The following is a 21,077-nucleotide window of genomic DNA, read 5'->3' as shown; positions in this document are numbered from 1 at the left end:
ACACACACACACACACACACTTAAATGAAAACAAAACACTGGCCCACATATAAGGGAAAGTGAAAGAAAGTTCAGCACAGCGGAAGCAATACAGGCTGTTACTCATTTTCATGATTTTTAATGAGCAGAAATCTTCATGGTGGCATTTGACTGTCAATACATGATGATCAAATCAATCTGGTTTAGTGACACCCCAGGGAGGAAATGTCATAGTGATAAGAGAGAATTAAGAGGAGAAAAGAAAAGGAAGCGCTAATGAAAGGCAGACGCAGGCAGAGACAGAGCGGAGACAGTGAGAGACGTGGGTGTCTATAGTCTATAGAAGAAGTTTCAGCAAGTGGTGGTGGGAACATTTCTAGGAGGCTGGGGTAAAGTATGAAAAGATTATGAGAAACACACACACACAGTCTGTCTGTAGCTCACAGCCCCAGCGAGATGGTCGCTCTAACACATAAACATCCAACTGATGATGATGATTCATAGCCCCACACTCTGTGGGTGTGTGTGTGTGTGTGTGTGTGTGTGTGTGTGTGTGTGTGTGTGTGTGTGTGTGTGTGAGAGAGAGAGAGAGAGAGAGAGAGAAAGAGAGAGAGAGAGAGAGAAAGAGAGAGAGTGAGAGGGAGAGAGAAAGAGAGAATTGACATAGTTCTATGGATCAAATCACAAGGGGAAATAAAAGTGCTGAGCAGACAGCTCTGTAATGTCAGGTGTCAACAGCAATGAGAACAGATTCATCTGGCAGTCTGACCACACACACACACACACACACACACACACACACACACACACACACATGGATATGCAGGCTGAGCACAGCACAGCATAAGCCTACCCCTTACACCATTTTAACAATTCTGAGGTGTATACAATCAAGCGCTTAGACGTATAGTGTTGGGCGATCAATGGTAATGTGTATAATGACAAAATATAATCAATATGGTTGTACAATGACTTGTGATCAATGGTGATATTTATTATTGATTTCAACTCTATGCCTCATTGAAATTGATTTTGCGCTATTTCGATATCCTGCCCATTAGGTCAGAATCTATAGGCCCTAAATCACAACATCTATGTCTACTATCTGGTCTACCTCATGTAGGCCTATCTCACTCTCTGTAGGCCTATTAGGATAAGAGCCTACATGCCTGTATTCAAGGCTATAGCTGTGTAGGCCTTAGCCCTTGATCATGAGTCTAAGTTTCCTTACTTTACACATAAGAGTCATTGGTCGACGGGATCTTCTGTAGGGGAGCTATGTTAAGAGCCGCAACACTTAGTGCAAACATTAACACACATCACTTGCGGGCCTTATCTTTCATATTGTCAAGAAATCATTTTCAAAAAACAAAAGATGAAATTGATACACACCTTTATAGGGTTATGGGGCCATATTTCAATGTTACAGTGCTTGTTTACAGAAAACAGACGGAAGACAGAGTGGACTCAATGTGAAAAAAGCTGTCTATATGTTCTTCACAAAGAGGGCAACAGATGCCCCTGAGCCAGATGTCTGTGTGTCTGGGGAGAAGCTCCAGGTGGTATCTGATTTTAAGTACCATGGCATCATACTTGATTCCAACCTCTCTTTTAAAAAGCAGGTGAGAAAGGTAAGTCAAATCCAACCTAGCTCATTTCCAATTCATACGAAATTGTTGATACTTTGATACTTCCCCACTTAACAAACTGGTTGACTAGTTGGGCCCAAGCTTGCTGTACAACATTAAAACCTATTCAGTCTGTTTACAAACAGGCTCTCAAAGTGCTTGATAGAAAGCCCAATAGCCATAATCATTGTTACATCCTCAGAAAACATAAACTCCTGAGTTGGGGAAATATTGTGCAATATAGCAACACGTCTTGTATTTAAGATCCTAAATGCCCTTGCTCCCCCTCCACTTTGTACTTTTGTCAAACATAAAACCCAAACCCACAGCAGCAGATCCACGAGGTCTGCCATGAGAGGTGACTGTATAGTTCCCTTAAACACAACATGTAAGGTACTTGGACTAAGGAGTAACGTTAATCTCCTTTAGTCCAATATTTGGCAATGTAGGCCTATGCTATTTAGTAACATTTAAGCTAGTTGCATAGAAAAAGTCATTTCAATTCCTGACCATTTTTTAACTCTCTCTCAACACTTTGACGTGGTCAAATTTAGACTAGGATACTTCTTCACTCCCCGAGGTCAGTGTTGTGAGCAAAACTAGCTAGTCGAATTATTATATCCTCGCCACGAAAAAAAAGACTGACTTTAGGACTGCGGATAGAAATGGCTCTGCTGTTGCCCTAGCCATCACCTATTGCGGATCCTATCCTTCGAGCGACTTGGCCAATCAGTGCGTATCAGCGACACATGAACGGTGATTTCCACGGAATGGCTCGCGGAACAAAGAATCCGCCCGTCGCGAATTCCCGTATCGGTAGATAGAGAGAGTTCGCCGATAAAACAGCACAGAATAGTTAAGTTAGTAAGGCTTGGGTGAAATAAAATGATTATCTTCGACGCAAAATAGAAAAAAGTCCAACGTTTTTTTTTATGCTAAAGGAGAGAACTTGGCGTCGTGAGGGCTTTGTCGATCGCGAGGCGAGGCTCTTGGCTACATTGTTGCGTTGGAACGTAAGTAAAATATGTCTTGCCAGTTTGAATTTTATTGCGTCGAATATAATAATGTTTGAACACATTTGATAGTGTTGTTCAATATGCTCTCTATTGTTGATGTTTAGAAAACTTGGCAATGTTTACAACTTTGTCGCACTGTGTTGGGTATGTTTTGTTGTTTTTATGAAGCTGCAGCAACTCAATAAGCCATTCGTACGAGAAGGCTAATTTAGGACTTTATTTAAATAAAATGACGTCGACTGGGAAGTGAGGCTTGGTAACTTGGTAACTTGAGTCTTTGGCATTTACTTGTAATGACATTTTTTTTTTAAATGAACTCATCCCACCGTTTACAATAGCTTGGGAAATAATGACAAAATATTAATAAACTGATTATGATTCGAATGTTTTCGAAACGATATTCTGAAAAGGTTCTGAGTGGCTACAAGCAGATAAACATAATTTCCCCCAAAATATATTGTTGACAACATGTAGAATATTCAGGACCTCATTCTGTCGAAAACTGGGACACGGACTAGGCCACCGTAATGGTTATTACTTACATCAGGAAAGCAATTTTTTGCTTTAAGTATTAGGCCACTGTATGGTAGTCTACTTCTTTGCAGAATTTGCATGTCTGCTTGCTATTTGATACCCTGCTTTGGACAGTTTCCTATTGTCCCAGATGATTTTACGTCAGTGTAGTCAGTGATTCTACAGACAGGTGGGCAAACAGGGGAGATATTTTACAGCGGGGGTGGGTTTACCAAAACGGACGCCTATTCAAGTGGATCTGTTGCAGTTTATTGGCCATTTTTAAATGGTAAATGCTTTATCTCCTGGAGTAATGGTAACCACACCATCTGCTTGACCTGGCCCTTCCAGGGCACGAGCACTTTCCAGATGAAGTGTCTGACGGGATTACCGTGGGATGAGCCAGTTATCATATTGATGTGCTTTTCTTTCCTTAATGTGTCTTAGTGAATGGTACATTAAACCTCCTTGCTTACTCTTCTGACTAGGCCTACAACTAACCCATTTATATGGAAAACCATTACCAGTTGATGGCTGTTGCATAGGCCTAATCAATGAATGATCCCATGGGGTGGAAGTATTCAGATCTTTCCTAGTATAGAACCATTCACAGCCCCCATACTCAATTATTAACATCTGGGGTTTGAACCCACAACCTCCGTCATGTCAGGGGACCTATGAACCATATAGCCATCTGGGTGGGCGACATCCATAGTGCATCATGACCACACAGATGCAGAGCTGAAATAGGCACACTGTTGGATATTTTTTATTTTTGACCAAACACACAAGCTATTTCTCTGTAAACAAATTAAGACTTTCAGCATGCTTATAGAGAAGAGCACTCAACATGTACTGCACCGACACAAATGACTAATGATTGGTTGAAATACTTTTATAATATCACATTTTATTTGTCACATGCCCCGAAAACAACAGGTGTTGTTCACCTTACCGTGAAATGCTTACTTGCAAGCCCTTAACCAACAATGCAGTTCAAGAAGTAGAGTTAAGAAAATATTTACGAAATAAAAAGTAACACAAAATAACAACAACGAGGCTATGTGCCGGTGCTGAGTCAATGTGCGGGTGTACAGGTTAGTCGAGGTAATTTGTACATGTAGGTAGGGGTAAAGTGAATATATACATAGATAATAAACAGAGAGTAGCAGCTGTGTAAAAACAAAGGAGGGGGGTCAATGTAAATAGTCTGGGTAGCCGTTTGATTAATTGTTCAGCAGTCTGATGGCTTGGGGGTAGAAGCTGTTAACGAGCCTTTTGGACCTAGACTTGGTGCTCTGGTACCGCTTGCCGTGTGGTAGCAGAGAACAGTCTATGACTTGGGTGATTGGAGCCACAATTTTTGGGGCTTTCCTCTGACACTGCCTAGTATATAGGTCCTTGATGGCAGGACGCTTGGCTCAGTGATGTACTGGGCTGTGTGCACTACCCTCCAACGCCTTACGGTCAGATGCCGAGTGGTTGCCATACCAGGCGGTGATGCAACCGGTCAGGATACTCTCGATGGTGCAGCTGTAGAACCTTTTGAGGATCTGGGGGCCCATGCCAAATCTTTTCAGTCTCCTGAAGGGGAAATGCGTTGTCGTGCCCTCTTCACAACTTTTTTGGTGTGTTTGGATTGTGGGTTCTGTACTGTTAGATTTCAGTGCCGCCTTTGATATTATTGACCATAACCTGTTATGATTTTTCAACCTCAGCTCAGAATCCAGGATATAGCAATCTATTTTTTAATGGAAGCTTCTGTAATGTTAAACATGGAAAGTGTGGTGTATCGCAGGGCATCTCTCTAGGCCCTCTTTTCTATTTTTACCAATGACCTGCCACTGGCATTAAAAAAAGCCTTTGTCCATGTACGGTAATGATTCAATACTATAAATAGAGGCATTATATCATATTACATGTTTTAAACAACTAGATCTGATTTGCACATATATATTAAATGTTAAAATTAAAATGATAAATATTAAACATATATTTAATTTCAAACCAGTAACCACAGCTAGTGAAATCACTGTAAGAGTTGCTGTCAGTTTTAGGATGGGTGGCCAGTAATAAACTGGTCCTGAACATCTCTAAAACTAAGAGCAATGTATTAGGTACAAATCATTCGCTAAGTTCTAGTCCTCCGTTTAATCTGGTAATGAATGGTGAGGCTTTTGAGACTAAATGACTGGCTTTTACTTTAGATTGTTTTTAATCGGGACAGTCCTAAACCATTGAATCAATATGTTGACAATCTCGGTCAACTGAAAGTAATCTGTTCATTTGACCATAAAATGTTTAAATGGCTATTTTTCCATATAGACACACCCTATGTGTTTTTAATAAAAGCAACTATATGTATTGAGCTTGTCTGATGCTTTAAGCACGCTGTTTGATTAAAGCTTGTGCTAGTAAACTTGCAACGTCTTCACTGGATCAGAGCATTACATTTTTCCCTTTTCATGCTGAGGGGTTATCGAAAGGGAAAGAGCTGCCCCCCCCCCCCCCAAATACATTTAGGAACTATTGTCATTCTCAATGAATGTAAAAACAGACTTTGTTTGCTTGCTGTTTGAGGTGAAGAAAACATTACTTTGAGAAGCTCCACAACTCATTAGTGGTGGTGCGTTATATGCCTACATTTGCACGCAGGCCAGGAAACCGATAGGCCTACCTCTGTATAATCGGGTGCGTGTCCACGCAAAAGACAATAACTAAATTGACAAAACTCGTGAATGGGATTAAATGAACCAAAACTTGTTTCTCACAAGCATAGGTTGTGTTCTCTGCAAACAACATGCCCACTCTGACAATGAGAACGGTAGAAGCCACACCAAACAAACATTGTAGGTTAGAAATTAACGGTAAATGTACTACTGGTGAGATATGTAATGGGGAATTGATAGACCTTAACAATCAAATGCAAACAATTCACACAATGAAGTTGTGAAGCAATGAGTTTTCACAAATTAACGGAACAGAGTGCATTCTGGAGAGAGACGTGCATTCTGGAGAGAGACGTGCATTGTGCATCTTAGCCACACTCACCTTCTTGGACTGTGCCATCCCCACCGCAATGGATTAGTCTAGGCCTCTGCAATTAATTAGTTCACTGAGATGGGCGTGAATCAGACAGGTGTCTTGTGTGCCATTTCAAAAAATTATATATTAGTGCCAGTTAAAAGTTTGGACATACCTACTCATTCAAGGGTTTTTCTTTATTTGTACTATTTTCTACATTGTAGGATAATAGTGAAGACATCAAAGCTATGAAATAACACATGGAGACATGTAGTAACCAAAAAAGTGTTAAACAAATCAAAATATATTTAAAATTCATCAAAGTAGCCACCCTTTGCCTTGATGTACACTCTTGGCATTACCTCAACCAGCTTCACCTGGAATGTTTTTCCAAAAGACTTGAAGGAGTTCCCACATATGCTGAGCACTTGTTGGCTGCTTTTCCTTCACTCTGCAGTCCAACTCATCCCAAACCATCTCAATTGGGTTGAGGTTGGGTGATTGTGGAGGTCAGGTCATCTGACGTAGCACTCCATCAATCTCCTTCTTGGTCAAATAGCCTTACACAGCCTGGAGGTGTGTTGGGTCATTGTCCTGTTGAAAATCAAATGATGGTCCTACTAAGCGCAAACCAGATGGGATGGTGTATCGCTGCAGAATACTGTGGTAGCCATGCTGGTTAAGTGTGCCTTGAATTCTAAATAAATCACAGACAGTGTCACCAGCAAAGACCCATCACACCTTCTCCTCCATGCTTCACAGTGGGAACCACACATGCAGAGATCATCCGTTCACCTACTCTGCATCTCACAAAGACACGGCGGTTGGAACCAATTATCTCAAATTTGGTCTCATCAGACCAAAGCACAGATTTCCACCGGTCTAACGTCCATTGCTCGTGTTTCTTGGCCTTTTAGTAGTGGTTTCTTTGCAGCAATTCGACCACGAAGGCCTGATTTCATGCAGTCTCCTCTGAGCAGTTGATGTTGATGTCTGTTACTTGAACTCCGTGAAGCATTTGTTTGGGCTGCAATTTCTGAGGCTGGTAACTCTAATGAATGTATCCTCTGCAGCAGAGGTAACTCTGGGTTTCCTTTCCTGTGGCAGTCCTCATGAGAGCCAGTTTCATCATAGTGATGGTTTTTGTGACTGCACTTACATTTACATTTTAGTCATTTAGCAGACGCTCTTATCCAGAGCGACTTACAGTAGTGAATGCATACATTTCATACATTTTATTTTATTTAAAAAAAAAAAATAATGTACTGGCCCCCCGTGGGAATCGAACCCACAATCCTGGCGTTGCACACACCATGCTGGCGTTGCAAACACCATGCTCTACCAATTGAGCCGCAGGGAAGACATTTTTTGAAATGTTCTAGATTGACTGACCTTCATGTCTTAAAGTAATGATGGACTGTTTCGCTTTGCTTATTTAAGCTGTTCTTGACATAATATGGACTTAGCCCTATTTGGTAAAAGACTATCTCTATACCATCTCTACATTGGCACAACACAACTGATTGGCTCAAAAGCATTAACAAGGAATGAAATTCCACAAATTAACTTTTGACAAGGCACACCTGTTAATTAAAATGCATTCCAGGTGACTTCCTCATGAAGCTGGTTGAGAGATTGCCAAGAGTGTGCAAAGCTGTCAAGGCAAAGGGTGGCTATTTTGAAGAATCTAAAATATATTTTGATTTAACAATTTTTTTGGTTACTACATGATTCCATATGTGCTATTTTATAGTTTTGATGTCTGCAATATTATTCTACAATGTAAAAATAAAGAAAAACCCTTGAATGAGTAGTTGTGTCCAAACTTGACTGGTACTGTCTCTCTCTCTCTCTCTCTCTCTCTCTCTCTCTCTCTCTCTCTCTCTCTCTCTCTCTCTCTCTCTCTCTCTCTCTCTCTCGATAAACCAAACAATCGACCAGTCGACTAATTGGGGTCAGTCCTTCAATGGTTGTAAATCTGGGGTGAGGTCTGTCCGTGATAGAGATTCTCTGCTTATTTGACATCACACTCCACAAAGCAAGTCCTAAAACTTAACTAGTTTTATCTTGATTATTGTCCAGTCACATGGTCTAGGGCTGCAAAGAAGTACCTAGTTAAGCTGCTGCTGGCTCAAAACAGAGCTTCACATTTTGCTCTTCATTGTAATCAGAGGGCTAATATCAAAACTATGCATGCCAGTCTCTCTTGGCTAAGAGTTGAGGAAAGACTGACTGTATCACTTCTTGATTTTATAAGAAACATTCATGTGTAGGAAATTCCAAATTGTTTGTGTAGTAAACTTGCACACAGCGCTGATATATATACACACACACACACACACACACTTTTCATAGTCCCCAGGTCCAGAACAAATTCAAGGAAACATACAGTATTATACAGAGCCATTATTGCATTTAATTCCCTTCCATCTTATCTAGTGCAAGTGAACAGCAAACCTGATTTTAAAAAATGAACAAAGCTTCACCTCATGGCACGCTTCTCCCCCATGTGACCTACTTGTTGTGTGTATGTACTGACACGTATGTGTAACTGATAGATGCACCCTACATGTTAATGTTTTCAAATATATGTAAATTATTTTTCTGTAATGTCTTTTTTGTTGTCGGACCCCAGTAAGACTAGCTGTTGCCATTGGCTAATGGGGATCCTAATAAAGTCAAATGGGCAGAATGTCCTCTCCTGGTCTATGAGGATTGACCTCAGAAGTCAGGATAGCTTGGATCAGAGCAAAGAAGGCTGATTTCTCGACCTATACTTTGGGCATTGAGTTTGTCTTTGTCTATCTGTGTGGATTTACCTTAAACTACATATGAACTAATAATGAGCTGTCTATAAACCCTTTGTGACCACCTTAAAGGATGTGTGTATGGGGTGTGTTAGATGTGTTCTGCAAACTGTGCTTTTTCCTGTCTTATCTTTTAGACTGCCTCTAAGGACAGCCAGTGAGTGGTAGACTTAATTTGAGAGCGTGTGCTAGATCCTGGAGGCAAGATTGTGATGGAACACCTCTCAGCACACCACCTCTGAATACACTATAATGGAACCAGTTTATATTGTGGTGTTTGTTGCATAGCCTACTGTCACATGCAGTACAAACAGGGTGTGCATGTGACTACTGTATTGCAATAAACATCACACACGGGGTCCGTGCTTCCTAAGTGTGTGTTCAATGGAGTGGTGGTGTGTTGAGGGAAACAGAATTGCCTACCCTGTCACAATCCTGCTTCAGCCCACTCTGTCAATTGGTGTTAATGTTGATAGCTATATTGTTTTCACTGTACCCTACCACAAAGTAAGCTAGCTGCACTGACACTGACAGGACACCCTATCGTTGTTGTGAGCAGGTTATATGACCATGAATCAGGTTATTCTGCCCCCCTCTGAGTCTCAGTAGGGGGGGCTGGTGTGGCGCAGGGCCATCCTGAGAGAGGCATTGGCAGCTTGTTTCAGCTACTTCCATGTTTCTTTCACAGAGGGGGAAAAAACTCTAAAACTGCATTCAGGGATTGACTGACTCTAGGAGCTTATGACGCAGAAGAAGCAACGTTTCTGAGCTACTTTGATGCGTGCGGTTATCGCCATGACAACTCTATTGCTGCTGTGATATTTAGGTAATTTATTGTGACAAATGAGGTTGCAAATGACTGGCGTGTCACAGGCCTCATGTGGAGCAGCAATCAGTCGTCCCAACAAACCACTGTGGTAACATACAGAATGTATACTGAACAAAAATATAAACGCAACACTTTCATTGATTTTACGGAGTTACAGTTTATATGAGGAAATGTCAATTGAAATAGATCAATAAATCAAATTCAAAAAGGGCTTTATAAATACGTCAGCTGATGTCAGAAAGTGCTGTACAGAAACACAGCCTAAAACCCCAAACAGCAAGAAATGCAGATGTAGAAGCACGGTGGCTTGGAAAAACTCACTAGAAAGGCAGGAACCTAGAGAGGAACCAGGCTCTGAGGGGTGGTCTTCTTCTGGCTGTGCCGGGAGGCGACTATTACAGTACATAGCCAAGGTGTGTGTGAGAGACGATAACAGCAGGTCCGGGACAAGGTAGCACATTTAGTGAACAGGTCAGGGTTCCTTATCCGCAGGCAGAACAATTTAAATGGATTCATTAGACCTTAATCTATGGAATTCACGACTGGGAATACAGATACCTTTTTGTGCATTCAAATTGCCATCGATAAAATGCAATTGCATTCGTTGTCCATAGTTTATGCCTGCTCATACCATAACCCCACCGCCACCATGGGGCACTCTGTTCACAACATTGACATCAGCTAACGGCTTGCCCACACGACTCCATACACGTGGTCTGCGGTTGTGAAGCCAGTTGGACGTACTGCCAAATCCTCTAAAATGATTTTGGAAGCGGCTTATGGTAGAGAAATGAACATTCATTTCTCTGGCAACAGCTCAGGTGCACATTCCTGCAGTCAACATGCCAATTGCACGCTCCCTCAACTTGAGACATCTATGGCGTTGTGTGAGAGAACTGCACATTTTATAGTGGCTTTATTGCCCCCAGCACAAGGTGCACCTGTGTAATGGTCATGCTGTTTAATCAGCTTATTGATATGCCACACCTGTCAGGTGGATGGATTATTTTGGAAAAGGAGAAGTGCTCACTAACAGGGATGCAAACGTGTGCACCAAATTTGAGAGAGATAAGCTTTATGTGCGTTTGGAAAATTTCAGATATAATTTAAGCTCATGAAACACGGGACCAGCACTTTACATGTTGCGTTTTTATATTTTTGTAGAGTGCATAATGACCTCTCACTTTATTTTACTCGTTCTCACAAAAGTCTTGCTCCCTCCCTCTCTCTTTCTAGTCTTAATGTCTCTTACTTTTTACCCACCTGCCTTCTATTTCTCACAAACACAATGTCACAACTGACATGCCATAACAGTTAAGTGACAGTGATTGATAAACTCATTTGAAGGACTCTGAAGAATAGCAACCAACATTACATTTTGTCGTCTTTATACTGCCAGTCAGTGCCACTGCATCTCCCTCCCTCTGACAGGGGCACGCTACTCATGTTGATCACCATCTTGGGAACATAGCTTCCAGGAACATTAATGTTATCAGAACAGCACAAATAATTTCACATCCTCTTCCGTCGGTCTGTTCAATCGGAGCTCAGGAGGGATACGCACGGTCCAGGAGGAACGGCAGGCAGAAGTTCCTCCGCTCCACCTTGCTCAGAGCCTGTATGATCATGATGGAGGTGATGAATGCATTTTAATCTCCACACAAACCAACAGTGCTGCGTCAGCCAGCAGCTGTCCAGAGTCGTGACACACTAGCACTAGTCCCATCGGCTGTGCCTGTGTGTCCTGTAGCCCCCTGTCCCTCCCCTCACACACACTGCTGAGTCAGTCAAATGGTAATGTTTAGAAATCCCATTCAAAGTGATAGGTCACTGAATGACACACTGGGCTGTAAGGGGGACAGCGGGACAATTTAAAGGCCTTGTGTTCCCACAGTGTAATATCGTATAATCACTGTAGTAGTCTTAATTTAATTGTTCAAGTTGTGGCATGACTCCCATGTTCATTTACTGTCCACAGGCATTTTAATCAGTTTTGGACTAACTCGCTTGGTCTGCACCATTAGTGTGTGTGTGCGTGTGTGTGTGTGTGAGAGAGACTCGGTCACAAAGATAATTGCTTTTTCAAAGCCACTTTTGTACTATAGTTGTAGGCTACTCTTACTGATGTCACTTGTGTCCTGTGATAATAACGATGACAACAGGTTTGCATGCATTTTTGTTTTCTGTAATCTGCTATGTCCAATTTCATGTAAATGAAGGTTATAATCAGACGGCATGACCAGTATGTAAAGAAGCAACGGTCTAAACAACCAGTGGTTAAACTTGGTTGCCAGAGTAAGCTATCAAACTGGAAGGTGGTGTGTGTGTGTGTGTGTGTGTGTGTGTGATTACAGGTAGATGGTTTGCTGCGTATGTTGTCAACTAACTTGGGGCCTCTGGTTGTTTTTGTGTGATGTGGTATTTCACACTCACAGGACTCTACACTGACACTCCAACACATGCACACACATTTATACTGGCTACACACACTCGCATACAATCATCATTTACGCTGCTGCTACTTCCCCACACTACACCACCGCCACCAGCCTATACTGTTGACACCAGGCAGGATGTGGCCATGGACTGCTTACACCAAATCCTGACTGCCGTCAGCATGACACATCAGGACCCGGGATTCGTCGGCCAAGGTAATGTTTTTCCACTCCTTAATTTGTCCAGTGTTGGTGATTGCATGCCCGCTGGAGCTGCTTCTTGATTTTATCTGATAGGAGTGGAACCCGGTGTGTGGTCAGTCTTTGTCATGGATGGGCTATTGCAGCAGGCAACAACTTGTGCGTTCTGAGATGCCGTTCTGCACACCACTGTTGTACTGCGCCGTTATTTCCCTGTTTTATATAGTAAGCCACGCCAACGTGCCTCACTGTCTTAGGAGCTAACCATTTTCCTGGACAGGTTCTGTACCTAATTAACTGTCACCTGAGTGGGGCTCCTTTCCCTTGTTATTTTTAGTACTACATTGATATTGCAAGAAAGGCATTTCAATGCACTTAACTTGATGTGGTGATCTGAGTCCCTATGCCTGAACTCGTGCCCCCCGTACACACGCAGACCACACTCCACACACCACACTTACAGGCGATGGATACCTCTTTCCATAGTGGAGGAGAGATGTAGCAGAACAGTCATTCATCTCTTTACCAGATCCTCGGAGAGACTTGCACCCACACATTTCTGGAGTCCTGCTGTACTGAACATGCATGCTGAAGCTATGGTACCCTACACATGCACACAACAGCATATTGACTGCTGTGAGCACGTATTCATGTCTATATTGGTACATTGGTTCTGGTAACCATCTATATTTGTGAAGAGTAGGATGACAATCCAAATGCATTGTTCATCTTTCTGGTCCTGGATATTCTAAAATGAGACCAATTACATATCTACTCACATTTGTATTCCGGTAATTGTGTATAAGTCAGTCGGCAGGCTCTTTGATGTTAATCTTGATGTACAGCATGTTCACCCCCCAAATCAGACCACTGATAGGGTTTTGCATGAGTCTGATCTAAAGGAGGAGAGGGCAGGAAAGCACAGTTAGACTGGAATGGAGAGATGGATACTGAGACAAAGAGAGAGGGGTGGAGGGAGACGAGGAGAAGGGGATGGAGGGAGAAAGGGATCAATAAAAGAGGGGGAGACAGAGTGTGGCGACATGGGAGTAAGACTGGGGGAAAAAATGGATCTGGCAGTGAGAGAGAATTCTTTAAAAAGACTCCGATTGCAATTTCCCTCCCTGAGTCTCTAAAAAAATGTTTTAAAAAAAATTATAGTTTGAGACGGGCACTTCTAACCTTGTTCTTTTATCACGAGTAGCTGCTTATAAAGATAACAAAAGAAAATGGTTGATTTAATGAGTGATGGTAACAATGATAACTAGAGAGCGAGCAAGAGCAGATGTTGGCCCTGGGAAGTTTGAGAAATATGTATAATTCCTCTCCTGTCTCGAAGTGACAGCTCATCACGTTTCTCATTTGCATTAGATAGAGTAGCATGGAGGACCACTTGGGTTCAGCCAACTCTAACACAAAGCACTGTCCCAAGTGAAAGATCTGTTTTTTGACCCGTTGCCTGGATCAAACACAGGACAGTGTCTCGAGGCTCCTATTCACAGATGGACAGAGAATTCTCACCCTGGCCGACCAGCCTTACCCTGGCCGACTTGCCTCACAAAAATCACCAGATCAAACAATTAGGCTGCTCCGATCAGAATTGGATCCGTGTCCTCCGGATCCAACGTGTTGCACACTGTCCTCTCAGTCTCTGCAGAGCGCGTCAGACGGGCGGTCTTTCAATCACGATGTCGTGAAATGTGTTTTTGAGATCAAAGCGACCCTAGCCGTGTGCACATTTGTTGATATTCATTGCTTGTTAGTGAGTTATTTAGCCAGTTATAGCTCATTTTTGGTCAGCAATAAGAAAATCATGGTGTGCTTCACGGGGGGAGATTTACACAGCAAGTAAAATAATAACCAGCCAAACTACACTATGTTATGAATTTGCTATCTAGCTAGTTAATTATTTAGCTATGTCTTAATGGCATTGTCGTGTCCCATGTCCTAAAATAACTTTCCACTGACACTTGTGTAGAACTGGAAATGGCTGATACGCGTGCACAGTTGATGAAACCAATGCTGCATATTCCCGGTTGTAAAACTGTACGTCTCTCAAATGCTCAAAATTGGTTAGGATTCTCCTCTACTGAATCCTGGCCAAGTTAAAAAATATATTCTTAGAGTAGCCTAATTGACAAAACTCATGCTGTCAAGCTCTCCCATGAACACGGAATATTTTAACCTTACAAATAGATAAACATCTTACATAGGTACCTCGTCCACCTTAGCCATTTGATACCAGGTTCATTTAATGAAGGAATTATTTGAAAAAGACAACAGTATTTGGTTGTAATGTTGCAGGGGGGCCAACCATCCTCCCAGGAGGACAGGACAACACAGGTCGGCACAAGAATTGCAACATCTAGAGGTAGTTGTTAATGGTAAATAGCAGTGCTGTAAGGGTCTATGCCTCCTTAAAGACTACCCCCACCATCATGGCTGCCTTGGATTCGTTGATCCTCCTGTTAGGCTATGGTTGCTAGGCAGCAGTAGCCTCAGTCTAGGCCTTCCCAGCAGGTGTGACCCGACTGTGGTCCCCGCACAGCGAGTCTGGTCGACCGGAACACGACTGACTGAACACTGCTTCCCAAATCCCCCCCCCTGAGCACTGGAGTGCGCTGAACAATACACAAGTCCTTCAGTGTTCAGTAAATCACCGGCCAACCAAGACTAGTAGTGCTGTGCTGGAAAAAGTTTTCTTTGGACCTGACTGAGTCTTAAGAGTCAACACACAGGTGGACACACTAGCTCTGGTTTCACCAGTTCTCTCGCTTTGTAAGCTGCGGTTAGTTTCCCAGTTCCAGCATGAATAACATAATTGTCTTGTGTGTTCTTTAGGGCTGACCTCAATTGGGGCTGACTGGTCGATCGCATTTTTTTTTTTTAAATTGAGCAGTGTCGAATATGAAAAATGTTTATGGCACTCGAGATGCATGGCTGATTCATACCCGTCTGAGTGGACTAATCCATTGTGCAGGCCGCAGGTTTGGCACATCAATATCACCAGTAGTACATTTATCATTAATTCCCATAATTTCTAATCTACAACGCTTGTTTGGCTACGGTAATGTGTTTGCATTGAATTGTATTATTGTTAGTCTTACCCTTGCCATTGTAGGAGTGGACACGTTGTTTGCAGAACGCACAACCTAGACATTTTTGGTTTATTTCGTTCCATTTGTTTGGAGCGTTCCTGTCCATCTTGAGTAAGGACACGCACCTGATTATGCATATAGAACTAGGACTAGTCCAACTGGCCTGTGTGCATATGCAGGCCTATAGTATGCCCATTTAGGGATGTGATACTAGTTCTGAGTGTCTTAACTCACCATCACTGTGGAACATCTCAAAATCATTTTTTCTTCGCCTCAAACACCAAGTTAACCAAGTCTGTTTTTACATCCATTTGAGAAGGACAATAGTTCCTCAATGTAGCCTATTGGATTACCGCTCGGCATGAAAAGGGGGAAAATGTAATGCTCTGATCTGGTGGAAATGTCATAAAATTGGCCTACCTGATTTACTACTTATCCCTTGTGCAAAATTGATACAATGTTGATACAATGTTTAAAGTTCCTTGCAGCCAGTGATTTATAGGATATTTGTTTTCATCAGGATATTTTCTACCTGTAGGCTGCAATGTATTTTTATTATATATATTTTTTTAAATTATTTGACTGCAATGTTTTTATTTGTGTAGGCTATTTTTTACATATTGGCAATAAAAGTTACAAATCTAAAAGTAGAATTTTGATTAACCACATTACATTGATTTTTGAGATATGAAGACTTTATTATAAATTAAACTGTTCCATGAAAATGTACATATGAAAATCATAACTGGCATGCAGATCAGAAGAAATAGTAGGATAACTTGGCACTCCAAATGGAGAAGGTTGCCGACCTCTGGCGTAGCCTAACTTCAGGAGCATAATGTCAGAATCTTCCAAGGCCAGCAGGAAGGTCAGGAATAGGTTTGTTTTATTCTTGTTAGGCTATATTGATCTCTGGCTCCATCTTTAGTAATCTGTCTTCAGGTTTAATTGCAGTTCTTAAAGCATCAGACAAGTTCAGTGGCCTACATATATAGTTGATTTTATTCAAACATAGGGTGTGGCTATATAAGGGAAAAATGGATGCTTTAAAATTTAGACCAATTGATTGGTCGAAAGAACAAACGACTCTTGGTCGACCCAGATTTGTTTTTAGTCAGTCAGCCCTAGTGTTCAGTGATTTGTGCTACACAGGGCCAAGCGTTCCTCTAACACCAGCTCTGGACGCCTGCTGTGTTCCTGGTTCCTGCCACGCTGCACAATCTAATGTATCTTTTGTTCTCAGCAGTTGGTCCTATCTGTGGAATATTTTTTTCTGTATAACTATTCCTATTGTTTAGTTTGGAACTGACATGTATTTACATAGATATTTTAAAGTAACTTTGTTTGCTCTGGACTAGAGTTGTGCTACTTGCAGTGACAGACCATATGTTTTATCCTCGGAGGTCGGTGTTTGTACATGTTTTTTGCTTGTTGATTCATGTGCATTTGTCTGTTTTTTATCTGTGATGTAAGCGTGTGTGTCATAGATGTATGTCAATCATGGCAGGGCCCTGTTATGAATAGAGCTCACATCCCTGTCCACATCACCCAGCTCTCCAGACTGGCTTGAGATTAGATGAGTGACAGCGGTCTGTCCATCCCTAACAGGGTCATCGCTCTCGGGAGGTTCATCTCTCCCTGGTGGGTGTTTGACGAGCACAGTGACGCAGGATGAGCCAGGGACAGGGGGTAGGATGTTATGATCCACACTAACAAGCTACTAATTGGTTGTTAATGTGACAGAGCGGGGTTTGAGTCACAAGGCTAATTTAGCCCACTGAGCTAAGGCCTAGACATTTGAAAACGTAAGTCTGTTGAAATCTACTTACACCAAAAGGATTAGGGTCTACCAGGCTTGGGATTGAACCGTAGACTGCATAGGTCTTAAGTCCATAGTTTCTTCAATCAGTGATTGGCCTACATTGGGTAGACTTGCCCATTCGGCTAAGCTTTGAACCCACATGCATCATCACCAGTCTCCAAGGCTTTGTGGAGTCAGTTGAGACTCAACTGACTGCTCCAAATTAGTTGAGAAATTCTTGACTAAAGGTATACTGTACTTGCATCCATGCTGTAGTTCTGTCTCTGAGGATATTTTTTAAAACCAAGCACACTGCTATCCCAGAGGTTCAGGGGTTCAAATGTCTGGTTTCTCATGTTAACAACAATCTCTTAACATTTCATTACTTAATTATTCCTGTAATCAGTCATCGGCCTATTAACGTGCTGTCTGCCAAGGTGGACAAATAGTGGTTGGAGCAGAACCTCATAGGGATGATTTGTGTTCTTATTTTAGTGCCCCTGCTGCAGGCTCACGCTGTAATGGCTGGCGGGCTGGCTGGGTATTTTGGGAGCTAATTTATTGTGTCTCTCTCAAGGGGGTGGTGGGGGGAAGGAGGGAGTGGGGGGTGTAAGATATGCACCCAGGGCTCCTTCCCGACTGGTGATTCATCTCCATGCTACATCGGCATGACGTGCTGCTTTTTATTTCACAATTTAATGTGTGTGAAGATGACGCTATTCAGCCGGCACTCGTATACAAGTAAAGTCTATGGGGGAGAAACTCAGCCTGAGTGTTTTGTGGAGAGAGAGAAAAGAGCACCGGGTTGAAGGGAGGGAGATGAAGAGAGGTCTGTTTTATATCCCTAGTGGCTCACACTGATAAATGGCTGGCCCCAGTCTTCCCACTGACGCACAAAGGTCACATCATAAAAAACAGTACGCACTCTTCCAGCGTCTCTCTCTCACCCCCTGCCTTGCAAAGCACTCAATTATACCATGGGGTTTTCCTCCACCACCACCTCGTCCTATCAAGCGGCTAAATTGTGTTCCTAAGTGCATTTGAGCTAAATTGAAGCGGCCTCAATCACAGAGCTGCTATGATTTCTTTTCTTTAATTCGAGACGCGATAAAACTGCAAGGTGAGGTCTGTCATTACCTTACCATTACATGCTGTTGGTGCGGTCTGTCATTACCTTACCATTACATGCTGTTGGTTAGGGATGTGACGATTAACTAATTGTCATGCAAAATGGCCATGGTTGTCATAATTGTCATTTTTGTTTAATTGTTTTTATTTGTATTGTACTGCATTATAATGCTACGACATACGTAATGGTATAGCTACGACATACAGTTGAAGTCGGAAGTTTACATACACCTTAGCCAAATACATTTAAACTCAGTTTTTCACAATTCCTGACATTTAATCCTAGTTAAAAAAAAAAATCCCTGTTTTAGGTCAGTTAGGATCACCACTTAATTTAAAAAATGTGAAATGTTAGAATAATAGTAGAGTGATTTATTTCAGCTTTTATTTCTTTCATCACATTCCCAGTGGGTCAGAAGTTTACATACACTCAATTAGTATTTGGTAGCATTGCCTTTAAATTGTTTAACCCCTGTGCGGCATACGGGACGGACATCCAGCGAAAAATCACATCTCCATTAGCATAACAAAATTGTATTTTTTTTCTTCCAATTTTTTTTCCAAATTATATTGTTTTATAGATACACCTCTCCTGAATCGAACCACGTTGTCTGATTTCAAAAAGGCTTTACAGCAAAAGCAAAACATTAGATTATGTTAGAGGAGTATATCGTAAAAGTAGCCACATAGCCATTTTCCGACCAACCACATGCATCACAAATAACCAAAAAACAGCTAAATGCAGCACTAACCTTTGACAATCTTCATCAGATGACACACCTAGGACATCATGTTACACAATACATGCATTCTTTTCTTCGATAAAGTTCATATTTATATATAAAAACAGCATTTTACATCGGTGCGTAACGTTGACTATTTTCCCTCAAATGCATCCGATGAAACAGAGCTACAATTTACTAAATTACTATTCGAAAACATTTTTAAAATGTAATATTGTCATTCTATCATTCTAAGATTTATAGATGAATATCTCTTGAAAGCACCTGTAATGCCAGATTTAAAATTAACTTTACTGGGTAATCATACTTTGCGATGAAAGGGGATGCGATACTCTGAAAAATAGGCCAACGTTACAGGTCAGCGCCATCTTGGAACAATCGCATATCACATCTAGTCTTGTATACTATTGTCAATAATCCCTTACCTTTGGTTGTCTTCATCAGAAAGCACTTCCAGGAATCCCAGGTCCACAACAAATGTATTTTCGTTTGAAAAAATGACTCCTTTATGTTCCAAGAGCTTGTTCTTGTTAGCGCGTCTGAAGGTTGATCCAAATGCTTCGTCGGCCACGGGACAGCCATTTCGAGAAAATGCTTTTTTTTTTCCCATTTAGGTTCGTTCAAACATGTCAAACGTTGTATAACATAAATCTTCAGGGCGTTTTTGAACAAGAGAGCCAATAAGATTCGAGGGGGACGATTGCATTGTATTTCAAAACGTTTCGAAAGGGGAGGGTAACCAGGGGCGCCGGTGTCATAATGGTGATGGCCCTCTCCGTGTGACCACGTTCCACAGCGTCTCATTCATTCAGTTTTAACAGTAGGAGACTCAAACCACTTTGTAAAGACTGGGGACATCTAGTGGAAGCAATAGGAAGTGCTCAATGAACCATAGCTCACGGTGTGATTAATAGGCAACGTGATGAAGTTGAGTTCAATTCAGAATTCCACTTCCTGTTTCGATCTGTCTCGGGGTTTTGACTGCCATATGAGTTCTGTTGTACTCACAGACACCATTCAAACAGTTTTAGAAACTTTAGGGTGTTTTCTATCCACAAGTATTAATTATATGCATATCCTAGCTTCTGAGTTTGAGTAGTAGGCCGTTTAAAATGGGCACACATTTTTTTCAAAATGCGCTGTGGCGCCCCCTATCCTAGGCGACCGTCAAGAGGTTAACTTGGGTCAAACGTTTCGGGTAGCCTTCCACATGCTTCCCACAATATGTTGGGTTGATTTTGGCCCATTCCTCCTGACAAAGCTGGAATCAGTTCTGCCCACACATTTTCTATAGGATTGATGTCAGGGCTTTGTGATGGCCACTCCAGTACCTTGACTTTGTTGTCCTTAAGCCATTTTCCCACAACTTTGGAAGTATGCTTGGGGTCATTGTCCATTTGGAAGACCCATTTGTGACCAAGCTTTAACTTCCTGACTGATGTCTTGAGATGTTTCTTCAATATATCCACACAATTGTCCTTCCTCAGGATGCCATCTATTTTGTGAAGTGCACCAGTCCCTCCTGCAGCAAAGCACCCACACAACATGATGCTGCCACCCCCGTGCTTCATGGTTGGGATGGTGTTCTTCAGCTTGCAAACCTCCCCCTTTTTCCTCCAAACATAACGATGGTCATTATAGCCAAACAGTCATATTTTTGTTTATCAGACCAGAGGACATCTCTCCAAAAAGTCCGATCTTGTCCCCATGTGCAGTTGCAAACCGTAGTCTGGCTTTTTGTATGGCTATTTTGGAGCAGTGGTTTCTTCCTTGCTGAACGGCCTTTTAGGTTATGTCAATATAGGACTCGTTTTACTGTGGATATAGATACTTTTGTACCCGTTTCCTCTAGCATCTTCAAGGTCCTTTGCTGTT

General features: G+C 41.9%; 1 protein-coding gene across 3 annotated transcripts in view; it reads left to right on the top strand.

Annotated features, from left to right (window-relative positions):
* Positions 1-2,275: 2,275 nt before the first annotated feature.
* LOC106581306 (SPRY domain-containing SOCS box protein 4) overlaps positions 2,276-21,077 on the top strand; it is a 46,366-nt gene continuing 27,564 nt past the window's right edge. Inside the window, exon 1 of one of the 3 annotated variants that reach the window (XM_014163273.3) lies at positions 2,276-2,620. The gene's annotated coding sequence lies outside the window, so the exon portion shown is untranslated. The remainder of the gene's footprint in view (positions 2,621-21,077) is intronic. The other 2 variants (XM_014163270.3, XM_014163269.3) reach the window with 2 other exon arrangements.

Source organism: Salmo salar, chromosome 20 (assembly GCF_965601325.2).
Source record: "Salmo salar chromosome 20, fSalSal1, whole genome shotgun sequence".
In the NCBI taxonomy this organism is placed as follows: Eukaryota; Metazoa; Chordata; class Actinopteri; order Salmoniformes; family Salmonidae; genus Salmo; species Salmo salar.
This window is presented reverse-complemented; position numbering and strand designations above follow the sequence as displayed.